Source organism: Dermochelys coriacea, chromosome 3 (genome assembly GCF_009764565.3).
Source record: "Dermochelys coriacea isolate rDerCor1 chromosome 3, rDerCor1.pri.v4, whole genome shotgun sequence".
NCBI classification, from domain to species: Eukaryota; Metazoa; Chordata; order Testudines; family Dermochelyidae; genus Dermochelys; species Dermochelys coriacea.
In genome coordinates this window covers 192,792,393-192,803,696 of record NC_050070.1, presented here as the reverse complement: position 1 = coordinate 192,803,696, position 11,304 = coordinate 192,792,393, and the positions used below count along the sequence as shown (strand labels likewise).

The window sequence follows — 11,304 nt, the reverse complement described above, 5'->3', positions numbered from 1 at the left end:
TCCTGGGGGGTGCTCTGCAGCTCACATTGTGGGAGGTCCACCAAAAATGGGGGCATGAAATAGTGTTTGGACAGTGATCCCCACTGGTGACCGGGGCCATCCTTTGGGCTCTCTGGTAAGAACCCACAGCCTCCCGCCCCTCAGCCTCTACCCTGATTGGCTGAGGTGGACCTTGACGTGGGGAATGGTTTCCCAGGAGAAGTCTGGACTCCTGGATTCTGTTCCTTCTCTAGGCTCGGGGAGGGGGAGTGTGGCCTTGGATGGGAGGAGGGAGCTGCTTGTCCAAAGTGACCGATGGTCTTTGTGACTGACCCCAGTGCTGGAAAAGGAGGAGACTCCCCAGGGATTGCTGCACCAGGGATGATGAGGGGGAACGTTGGGAGCAAATGATGCAATGAACTCCTGTTAGTGTGTGTAGATTGCACTCCCTGCACCCCTGTGGGGGGAGAATGAGCTGCTTTGGCAGGGACAGGGAGGGGGAGGGACAAAAGGCTGGTTAGTGAGAGGTTGCCTTGAGCCCAGACTCACGCCTGCTCCCCGCTTAGTTCCAGGATGGCCAGGCTCCTGAGGATGTTCAGGAAGAAGGCTCTGCAGGTGGCCCCAGAGCCTGAGGGAAGCAACTGCCATCTTCCCTAGGAGCAGAGCGGTCCCTTCGTCCCCTCTGGCAGGGAAGGAGCTCCCGGCCGAGCCAGGAAGTGGAAGCCCCCAGGCTTCTGGTGGAGGAAAAACCCACTCCTGGCGCAAGCGCCGAGACGGGAGGAGCACCGAAATGGAGCTGTCCCAGGATGCAGTTGGACAGGCAGGACTCAGCCCAGGAGGTCAGCTGGCAGGGTGGCTCTGGGGCTTGTTGTGTGGAAAGCACATGCCCCAGGAGCCTGCCCTGATTCCATGCAGGAGGCATCGCCCTGCCCGGTCACTGAGGACCTCCCCAGGGCAGAAGGTGGAGGGTCTCTGTCCAAGCACCAGCAGCTTGGCCCGCTCCCCATTGGACAGCAGCAGTGCCTGGGACTGAGGCAGCAGCAAGCCTGAGGTGTGCCACTGTTTTGTTCCAGGTGAGGAGCCAGGCTGGTCTCAGGGAGGAGTGAGGAAGGGACTGTGAACACTCTGGGCCCAGGCACTCGACCAGTGCTATGGGGACGGGTCCCAGCCCAAGTGTCTGGCCTGAGCCGCATGAACCGCACTGATACTAGTTGCTGCCACTTTGGTCCTTGATGCTCCAGGTGGAGGTGTGAGAGACATCACGCAGGGAGTCCAGGACACTGTGGGGGTGGGGGACTTCTGAAGGAGTTGGGGGCTGAAGGCATTACTGAGAGGGGGAAGTGTGGGTCCTGATCTGCCCTGAGTCCCTCAGGTGGGAAGGGAACACATTGCCCCACCATGCCCCTGTTGTTTCCCCAAGTGGCAGCAGGAGTCACCCTCTCCCCTTCTCTCCCTGGTGCAGGGACCAGGGACTCAGAGGACGAGGAGGAGGAATGGGATTGGCCATGGAGGAGGTGGCCGTGGACACGGCCATGAGGAGGCTGCTCTCAGGAACATGCGAGTGCAGCTCCAAGGTCAAGAAAAAGTAGAAACCTTCCCCAGCTGTGCTGTCCTGCCCCTTCCCAGCACCCTGACCCCCTGCAGAGGGTCTTGTCTCTGATGATCAACCAGCCGTAACAGGAACTTTTCTCCACCCTCATCTGGGACCTCCAAGATGGGGTGTTTGTCACACACCAGCCAGGATCTCCTGCCCCGACAGGCACTGTCCCAGTTCCTGCCCTGCTTGTGTAAGAGTCGTGGGTGATTTGGACAATGGCCGGGTCCCCACTATCCCCCATTTAGGCCTGAGTCCTGCAGCTGGTGTGGGTGGGGCAGGGAGGTCCCTGGCGAACTGGCTCTCTCTCCCCTAACCCCACTCCTGGTGGGTGCAGGACGAGGCCCAGCAACTCATGTTCCTGCATGCCGTCCACCCCGCGTGACTCGCTACACAGCAGAGAGGGCAGGACACATTGGAGCCGCACTGCTGCAGGGCAGCTATTTTGGAGAAGATTGTGGTGAGCGAGACACAGCGCCCAGCAGCTGGAGTGAGAACAGAGATATGGGAGGGGCAGGGGTCTCCCCGGTACTAATGGATGAGGGATGGCTGGTGCTGGAGGGGCCAGTTCCCAAGGGTGACTCCTGTGGCAGAGATTCTGGGAAGGTTCCCTCTCTCCTGGGTGGGCTGTTTTTTTCACTCCAGTTATTTTGCAGTGGCTTTGGGGAGAGGCTCACTCCCAGGATCAGACACAGGAGGGGGCAGCAGGGTCCAGGGAACAGGCGCTATTCCTACCCTGCCACTGTCTGTCTGGAAAATCTTGGCCTTGTCATTCCCTGGCTCGGTGCCTCAGCTTCCATTCTCGCCAGCCTGTGCCTATTTCTGTGAAGTTTCACCTCCGTGTTGGTGCCAGTTCCACCTCCACACTGCACAGTCTAATCCCGGCTCCTCTCTCTTGCCAGCACCATGACATTTGCCCTGGAGCCAGAGTTAGAGACCCACCTCCTTCGAGCTGCCCTGCATGCCATCTTCACCCTGGGCATGGAGAAGGACACCACCCAAGTCCAGGTAGATTATGCTTAAGTCACGGATTAAAGAGCCAGCTGTCATCCCGCCATGAATCCTGGCTAATTGCCTGCAGTAGGATGTGAATGAGAGAGGCCAGGATATGTATTTTGGAGGTTTCATCAGCGCTTCCCAGAGACCCCTCTTCCCATCCTGTGACATGTGTAGCCCCAGTTTCCCTAGCTCTGACCCATAGCTCTCCCTTGCTTTGCAGGATCTGCATAGGATCTTGCCAGACCTCGTGTGGATGCCATGCTGGGGAACCTGCTGGCAGTGTCCCCAGACACCGACAGGCTCCACTACATCTTGAAGGTGAGCCTGATGAGGGGGTGGAGACAATTTTACCTTAACTCTTCGATCCATTCTCCAGTGCATCCTCCTAGCTGGGACCAAGTGGTCTGTCCTTGATCAGGGCAGGCAGTGCAATGCAGTGGCAGGCCCTTCTTCTTTGATGGACTGAGGAAGGAGCTCGGACTTCAAGCCAGAGCTCTGCCTGGTTCTGTTGTGCAGTAACCACAGGGCCTCTGGCTGGCTTGGGGAGTGAGAGTGTGAACCCATCCTATGAGATCCAGAAGATGGTCCTCAGAGAAGAGTCATGGGCTCCTTCCTAGAGAAACAGGAGGACCTCAGAGAATCAGCCCTTCTCTCCGACAGACCCTGAGATTTCTGGGGGGATTGTGCTCATACTCAGTCCCTTCATCCAACCAATGACTTGAGAGCCAGGGAGGGAGTTAAGGGAGGATGAGACCAGCCCCGTCACCGAACATTTTTCCAATCTAGAGAGACAATGACAAGTTGTGACCTGAAGGATACAAGCGTAGTTCTGGGGGCAACAATCCCCTTCTAAAGCCCTGCGATCAAAGAATTAGATATTCTACCCTGCGCACAATGTCTCAGCCCTCTGGGAATGTGGGGGTGGGGGTGTGTCATTTGTACAATACGTGCACCTGCCCATTGATCCTGAGCTGCCTCCTTTCCCCGCAGCACATGAACTACTGGATGATGTCTAGAGTGTCGCAGGAGAGAGCCAGGGCCATTAGGAGCAGCACGGCCCTCCTCAGATTCACCATCACCCTCCCTCAGTTAGATGTAAGTGACCTCTGACCCCAGCTTTCTGACTACAGGCATAGGTGGGCTGGCTCCAACTGGCTATAGGATCTGGTGCTGCAGGGGCTGTGGGTTAGGAGTGTTCCCCTTGGGGAGGCAGAGTGAGAGCAGAGAATGAACTTGGCTTGAGTCAAGTTCTTCTTGTCCTGGTTCAGTGGTGACTCTGGGGTTTTAAGGGGACCCTGCTCCAGGCTTATCCCTTCCTATTGTTCTGGAGCAGCTGGGGAAGCAAGTCCTCATGGAGGGCCCTGCCCACATCCCTGTGCTTCAGGCTCCCTTGGGGGCAGAGGAAATTAAGGGTCTAGCTCTAGCTTCTATCCTCTAGCATCTCCTGCAGAAAGGCTGAGGGGAAGGAGAGTCCTCAGGGAGCAGTGGGAACAGGTCACCTCATCCCATCAAAGCAAGCAATGCTGGGTCTCAAAGAGGCTTAGATGGAAGACCCCACTCCCTCATGGAGGTAAGAGCCTTTTACTTCTTGGGCATGTGTCTCTCTTGGGGGAGCAATGGGATCCCCGATGCATAGTCGGGCTGGGAGCTTCCCCCATCCCTGGCTCCCAGCTCTGGGACAGAGACTTCTCCATCATCATACCACCCTGGTTTTGTTCATAGGAAGGGGTTCCCCAGAGATGTGCTCGAACCTGGACTCATGAGAGTATTTCTGGTAGGAGACTCCAGCCCTTCGGGCATGAAGAGAGCATCTGGTAGTCTCACTTACATGGCATCTCCGGTCTCCAGCTCCACTCCCTGCAGCAGAGCAAACGAACCCTTCAGCTCCCAGAATCCCAACTCTTTGACCTCCTTCCACACAGCAGTGGGGTTTTTCCAGCCCCCTCACCACACCCGTCAGCCACTGAATGATGCAGGGCCTGAATGTCAGAGTCACCAGAACAAGCAAACTCCAGTTCCAGGCAGTGGGGTCTGTGCGTACTCAGTTCCTCTGGAAACCAGGTCTGAAATGGGGAGCAAGGACCGCAGCCCAGAAACAGTAGGAGTGGGCAGAGCAGGCCTGTAATAGGGGGCCTGGGGCTTAGCTAAGCTGATTACACAATGAGCCCTAACTCAGAGGCACTATGTACCCCCCCCCCCCAAAGAGCCAGACTTCAGTGGTGATACAGCCCAGCTGAGGTATCAACAGGGATGAGAACGAGGTAGGAAGTTCAGAGCAGCAAGGAAAGCCTAGAGGGAACTTTGAGAAGAGAGGTAGGAAGTACCCAGGGAAAACTGCAGCAAAGAGAAAGGAGCAGACCTAGCTGTTGGGTACAGGGCCCTGGGCTGCTACCAATGTTAGGGTGGGACTGGTTTCCCTTTCTGGCACCAAAGAAGAGAGCGTACACGCACCCATAGAGGATTACCAAGCCCAGCAAGGGGGCTGCAGGCTGAGCAAGAGCCCCAGTGATGGCAGAAGGACTTCTTTCTGTGGAAAGACCTCTTTGGACTTTTAGTGTGAGACAAGCTGGGCCCCAGAAGGGTGGACTAAAGGTGGTGACCTGGCCAGAGGGCTGAGTTACCAGGCAGAGAAACTGCCATGGTGCTGGAGTGACCATCGCTGAGGGACACTAGTCCAATGAGAGAGTGCTGCCAAGCCTGGCCGCCAGGGGGACATGTAACGATGAGTAGATTTGTTTATGATTGGCATAGTCAGGAGGATTGAATTCCTCCTGTGATCCGTGAGGGCTGATGGAAGTCTTGGTTGCTAAAGGAAGGTCTGTCCTCCCAAGTGGGTGTATGGAGGGACCGAGCTGGTCACTGGATTTCCCACTTCAGTTCCAGGGACTGGTTAAGCAGCCGAAGCAGGTCTAGGAGTTTCTCCAGCAGCTCCTAGAAAACCAACAGAAGCAGAAGGAAGTGCAGGTGGAGCTACAGATGCAGCAGCAGCAATGCCCGTGAGAGATCCAGCAAAGGGAAATCAACCCAGGGTCTGCTATGCCCATGGACAAAAAGAGCAGACAAGGAGAACATGCCTCTGCTGTGCTGAGAAGGTTAACCCAGGAGAGCAGGGCACGAGAAAGTGTACAAGCGTGGCCTAATGCCAAGATTGGGGACGAGTTCTTTGTTTTGGGTGCAGAGAAACAGGCCATGTGAAAAGACATGGCCTGCTTAGGAAATTTCTAAGTGGCAAAATGAGGGCCCCTTCTACCAAGAAGGAAGAAAGAAAGGAGAAGATGTCCTCTGACACAAACCCATATGAGGCAGGTAACATGGAGGTGGCAGGGATGACCGTGGACCTTGCAGACCCTCCACCAACACACCCTGTGAGGTGCTGCAGGGAGGTGAAGGACGAAACTGTTGGCATAGAGATGAAGCAGACCGAAGTTGGGACAAACACAAAGGTGGAGCTGTCCATGCTGCGTTCTCAGACCCTGTTGGAAAAGGTTTTGGCATATGCAGCAGCAGTAGCAAAAAGGCTACATAAGAAGCTAGTGGCTTCAGAAGAGGCTCTGCAAGCAGTGGTTAACGGGAATGAGTGGCTACAGGAAGAGTGCTGGGATACTGCCGAAGAGAAGAACGGCCTCTGAGTGCTGGTGAGTGAGCTGGCCGTGGAGCTGGAGACACTGTGTGCGCAAGCTGTACAAGCGCGGAGCTGGTGACAGCGACGAGTTGATGAGGGATGAAGCTTGGACAAGAATAGAACTTGCCCCCCTGTGGATCAGGTTCTAAGGAGAAGGGTATATAAGAGGGGGGCTTGGCCTGTGGATTATAAAGCCTGGAGCTAGCTAGGTCAAATGGATTACAGAGTGAGCTCCACCTGAGGGGAAAACCAAGGAAAACCGCAGCAAAGGTACAGAAGCAGGCCTAGCTGTTCGGTACAGGGCCTTGGGGCAAAAACCTAGAATCCAGGATAGGACTGGTTCTCCCATGGTCTCTAAGGAAGGGGACATACAAGGCCATAGAAAAGGCTTCCAAGGCCAGCAAGGGCAGGCCGAGCCAAAGTCAGGCTGAGGAAGAGCCCTCAAAGGGATGGAAGACCTTGTTTCTGTTAAAGACATTTTTGGACTTTTAGTTTGGGATGAGCGTGACCCAGGAAAGAGTGGACTAAAAGACGGTCACCTGGATCAAGGGTCTGAGTTCCCAACCAAAAAACTGCCAGAGTGCCCTAGCGACTATCAGGGAGGCGTTAGCCCAGCAAGAAAGCTGTGACACCAGGCCTTGCCAGGAAGGGGCACCTATCAGTAAGTGAACTCTTTACAAGCCTGCTTTCATTATGGAAAGAAGCCTGGTATTGGAGAGTGTTGGGGATGGCCAATGGGAGAAGATGGCTGGAGGGGTCATACAGGAGGGGCAGGAGGGTCCAGTGATGAGAGCAGGGAATGGGTTGTATGCAGTCCTGCCACTGAGTGATAACGTGATCCTGGCGAAGTCACTCTCCCACCTGGTGCCTCACTTTCTCTATCTTTGAAATGGGGATCATCTTGACCCACATTAAGAAAGTGTTTGATCCACTGTTCTTGCTTCCCAAATCCCTGCCATCCTTGCCCTACACAGGCCTCTGCCCTGTTCCTCAAACTTCCATGCTTATGTTAGTACTGTGTTGCCCCCAACTGCAAGGTCTCATGTACAGTCTCCTGTCAGCAAACTGAAGCCGCCCCTTGATCCAGAACAGGATTTGCAGTTCCTGTGTGCTGCCCTGAATGGAGTATAGACCATGGGTATGGGGAAGGCCAACACTCACATCCAGGGAGATCATCAACCTACTCCTCTGCCCCAGGAGCAGGAAGGCCTCTGGTTCTTGCTCTCTTCGGTAGTTGGAGATGCTGAGTTGGGGGTGCGGTGGACAGAGATGGGAATGGGCCAGAGGATTAATCAAGTGTCAGGGAGAGACTCCCCCTCTGTGGGAAATTATGTTGCCCTTCTGTGGGGAATCCCTTCCTTGCAGATGCTGTGCTTTGGTTCCTGGACTCTGCCAGGAAGCCCAGCTCCCATCCCTAGCAGCTTAGCTGTTCTTTACCTTGCTTGGCACCAAGCCCTCTGCAGAGAATTGCTCTGGGCAAGGACTGCAGAGCCAGCTGTCATCCTGGCCGGTGTAGCCCCAGGTTCCATAACCCTGACCCATGGTCTCCCTCCCCTGACAGCTCTGAAGAAGGCCTGCCCAGAGACATCGATGCCATGCTGAAGAGCCTGCTGACAGCAACCCCCAGCACAGACAGACTTCAGCACATCTTGGAGGTGATCATAATGGGTGGGGGCAGCAGGAATCTTACCTTAACCCTGGGGAGGCCTGGAAATGAGAGACTGGAAGATGCACGTTTCCATTGTGTTCTGCTACCTGAGAGCCATTGGCCACCCGTGGTCAGGGCAGTCAGTGCAGAGCAGTGTTGGGGCCTTTCCTCCTTCAGGGACAGAGGGAAGGTGCTGGTGCTCAACAACAGGGCACTGCCTGGTTCTGTTGAGCATTAACTCCAAGGCAGGCTTGCGGAGTGAGAGCATCAGATCCCTGTGAGGTCCAGGAGAAGGTCCTCAGAGAAGAGCATTGGCTCCTTCCGAGGAAGCTGCTGAGATTCTCAAGGAGGGATTCATCCCTTCTCTCCCATAGACACAGAGGTTTGTAAGGAGCAGGACATTGTCCTTTGTCCAACAGAGACCTGTCCTAGGTCTCACCCACAAACCTGGGAGAGAGCTGGGAACTTGACTGGGTCCTACTCCAGCACTTGTCTTGGTACACTCTCTTCTCCCCTTCCCCTTGGCTATTTAGCTATGGCTCTATGAACAAGAAACAAACAGGAACATATTCTCCATCTCTAAGCCAAACTAGTTTATCAAGTCTGACAGCTCAACATATTTTAGGGGGCGTATTTCCAGTACATGTACAGAACTCATTATACCCCATTCGGACCTACATCATACAAGGATATTCATGACCAGAGTGTTGTCAGCTTTCCAAACATAAGAATGGCCATACTGGGTCAGATCCAAGGTCCATCTCGCCCCATATCCTGTCTTCCAACAGTGGCCAATACCAGGTGCCCCAGAGGAAATGAACAGAACGGGTAATAATCAAGTGGTCCATCCCCTGTTGTTCATTCCCAGCTTCTGGCATCCTTCCCCATCCTGGCTAATAGCCATTGATGGACCTATCCTCTATGAACTTACCTAGTTCTTTGCTGAACCCTGTTATAGTCTTGGTCTTCACAACATCCTCTGACAAGGAGTTCCACAGGTTGACTGTGCGTTGTGTGAAAAAATACTTCCTTTTTTTAGTTTTAAACCTGCTGCCTGTTAATTTCATTTGGTGACCCTTAGTTCTTGAATGATGAGAAGGAGTAAGTAACACTTCCTTATTTACTTTCTCCACACCACTCATGATTTTATAAACCTCAGTCATATCCCCCTTAGTCGTCTCTTTTCTAAGTTGAAAAGTCCCAGTCGTATTAATCTCTCCTCATATGGAAGCTGTTCCTTACCCCAGTCATTTTTGTTTCCCTTTTCTGAACCTTTTCCAATTCCGATATATCTTTCTGAGATGGGGTGACCACATCTGCACACAATATTCAAGATGTGGGCATACCATGGATTTATATAGATGTAGTATGATATTTTCTGTCTTATTATCTATCCCTTTCTTAATGATTCCCAACATTTTGCTCACATTTTTGACTGCCGCTGCACATTGAGTGGATGTTTTCAGAGAACTATCCACAATGACTCCAAGATCTCTTTCTTGAGTGGTCACAGCTAATTTAGACCCCATTGTTATATAGAGAGTTGGGATTGTATTTTCCAACGTCCATTGCTTTGCATTTATCAACACTGAATTTTGAACATTGAACATTGTCATTTTGTTGCCCAGTCAGGTGGGATCCTTTTGTAGCTCTTCGCAGTCTCCTTGGGACTTAACTATCTTGAGTAGTTTTTTTTATCACCTGCAAATTTTGACACCTCACTGTTCACTGTCCCAGCCTCTCACACAGATGTACCCTGCAGCAGCCCAGCTGAGGGAGCAGTGTGGACAGGTGATCTCATCCTGTCAAACCAAGCAACATGGGTCTCATTGAGGCTCAGATGGAAGATCCCATGCATCTCCTGGAGGTAAGAACTATTCCCTCTTCCTGCCACTTGGGGCTCTTGCAACAAACAGGGGGTTCCTGCTACATATCCTGGTTGGGAACTTTCCCTATCTCTGCATCCCAGCCCTGGTACAGAGACCTATTTCTCTTCATGATATCCTCATTTTATTCTCAGAGGATGTGTCCAGGATCCTGGATAATGTTTTCTGCAGGAGGTTTGAGCAGGGAGAGATCACTTACTATCTTCAACCGGGGTCTGCAGGGTTCATGGGAGCAGCCACACTCCAATCCTCCACCTGGAAGTCTACTGAAAATTGCTTACCTAGGACCCATGAAGTTCAGCCCCAGTTTGAGGCTCTATGCCTGAGATCCTATTGGAGGAGTCCCAAAGAAGCTAATTGGCCCACTGGCCCTGCTTAAGACAGCAGCAGGAACAGGAAGCTGACTGAACACCAGGGCTGCTCCCTGTTCTGGACCGCGTGTTGCCTGTTACTTCTGCTGCTTCCCTGGCTTGATTTCCTGGCATCTGATTTGTGGTTGAGATCGCAAGTTTGTCTTATGCTTCTGATCTTCCAGTATCCTGTCCCAGCTGACTCTCGACTCCTGTCATGTGAGTGTGGACTCTGGCTCTGACCAGTAGGTCAGAAGAAGAAGAAGAATGGAAGTGAAATAGAAAAGCTGGACCATCCGCTGAGTTGCTGCAATCAAGTGAGCAGAGCTGGGGAGAGAAGAGGGAGAACTCGAAGGGTGGCTGGTGGCAGTAGGGCAGAAAAGCAGTTTGAGAGCCAGGAAAGTAGAAATAAATAGTTAATGATGAATACTGCAGGCTTTCTCTTGTGTGGTGAAGGGTTGAAAATGGGTCTCTTTCCTATCACACTAAACTTTAAAATCGCCTTGTATGATGAAAGGGCAGGTCTATAAAAGTAAGAGGTCACTCTAGGGGCTTGAAGTCCCAGATTCTGTCACTATTGCATGCTTCTACCAGATGATCTCAACTCAACAAATCCCTGAGGTGGTAGCAGTAGTGAGCTCTTGTCCTCTTTTTCTGGACTAGCCACCAGAAAAAGGACATGGTATATGTGGCCAAGGAAATAGAGAGGCATGGGGGTCACTTGCAGTGTTGCCTGTTAATATGGCTCTTGTGGGGGAGCACGGCAGATTGCTTTGGACTAGGTAGGAGCCACATGTCTCCAAACCTGCACATCCTGAGGATCCAGAGACTTCTCTCCAGATCCCAGAGCTTCCTCAGAGTCCTACGGAGCCAGATGGAATCTGGCCTCTCTCCCCGCACCTCAGCAGTCCAGAAAAAACTATTTGTAGACATGTTATGTGTCCTCTCCTGCCACACTCCCCTGTTGGTGACTAATGCAGTCACAGAGTCCAGGCTCAGTGTCATGCATTCCTCTGGGCTGCGACAAGCAGGAGGACGTGATCAGCAATGGATCCTCCTGTGCATAGACTGAGTGGGCAACCTCTCTACAACCGTATCTGGTTTCCAGCCCACACGCACTAAGAAGGAGGTGATGGACTTACCCCAAAGGTGGGTGTGGGAAGAAGCAGAGTGAAGAGGTGATCAGAGATCCATCCCATAGCATTCCCCTGAGTCACTCCAACAAC

General features: G+C 53.0%; 2 long non-coding RNA genes across 2 annotated transcripts; both read left to right on the top strand.

Annotated features, from left to right (window-relative positions):
* Positions 1–929: 929 nt before the first annotated feature.
* Positions 930–2,095, top strand: LOC122459557. The gene is made up of 3 exons (XR_006280336.1): positions 930–1,052; positions 1,442–1,564; positions 1,911–2,095. It is a non-coding gene; the product is annotated as an uncharacterized LOC122459557 (long non-coding RNA).
* Positions 2,096–7,753: 5,658 nt separating this feature from the next.
* Positions 7,754–10,314, top strand: LOC122459558. The gene is made up of 3 exons (XR_006280337.1): positions 7,754–7,849; positions 9,580–9,709; positions 9,863–10,314. It is a non-coding gene; the product is annotated as an uncharacterized LOC122459558 (long non-coding RNA).
* Positions 10,315–11,304: the final 990 nt, after the last annotated feature.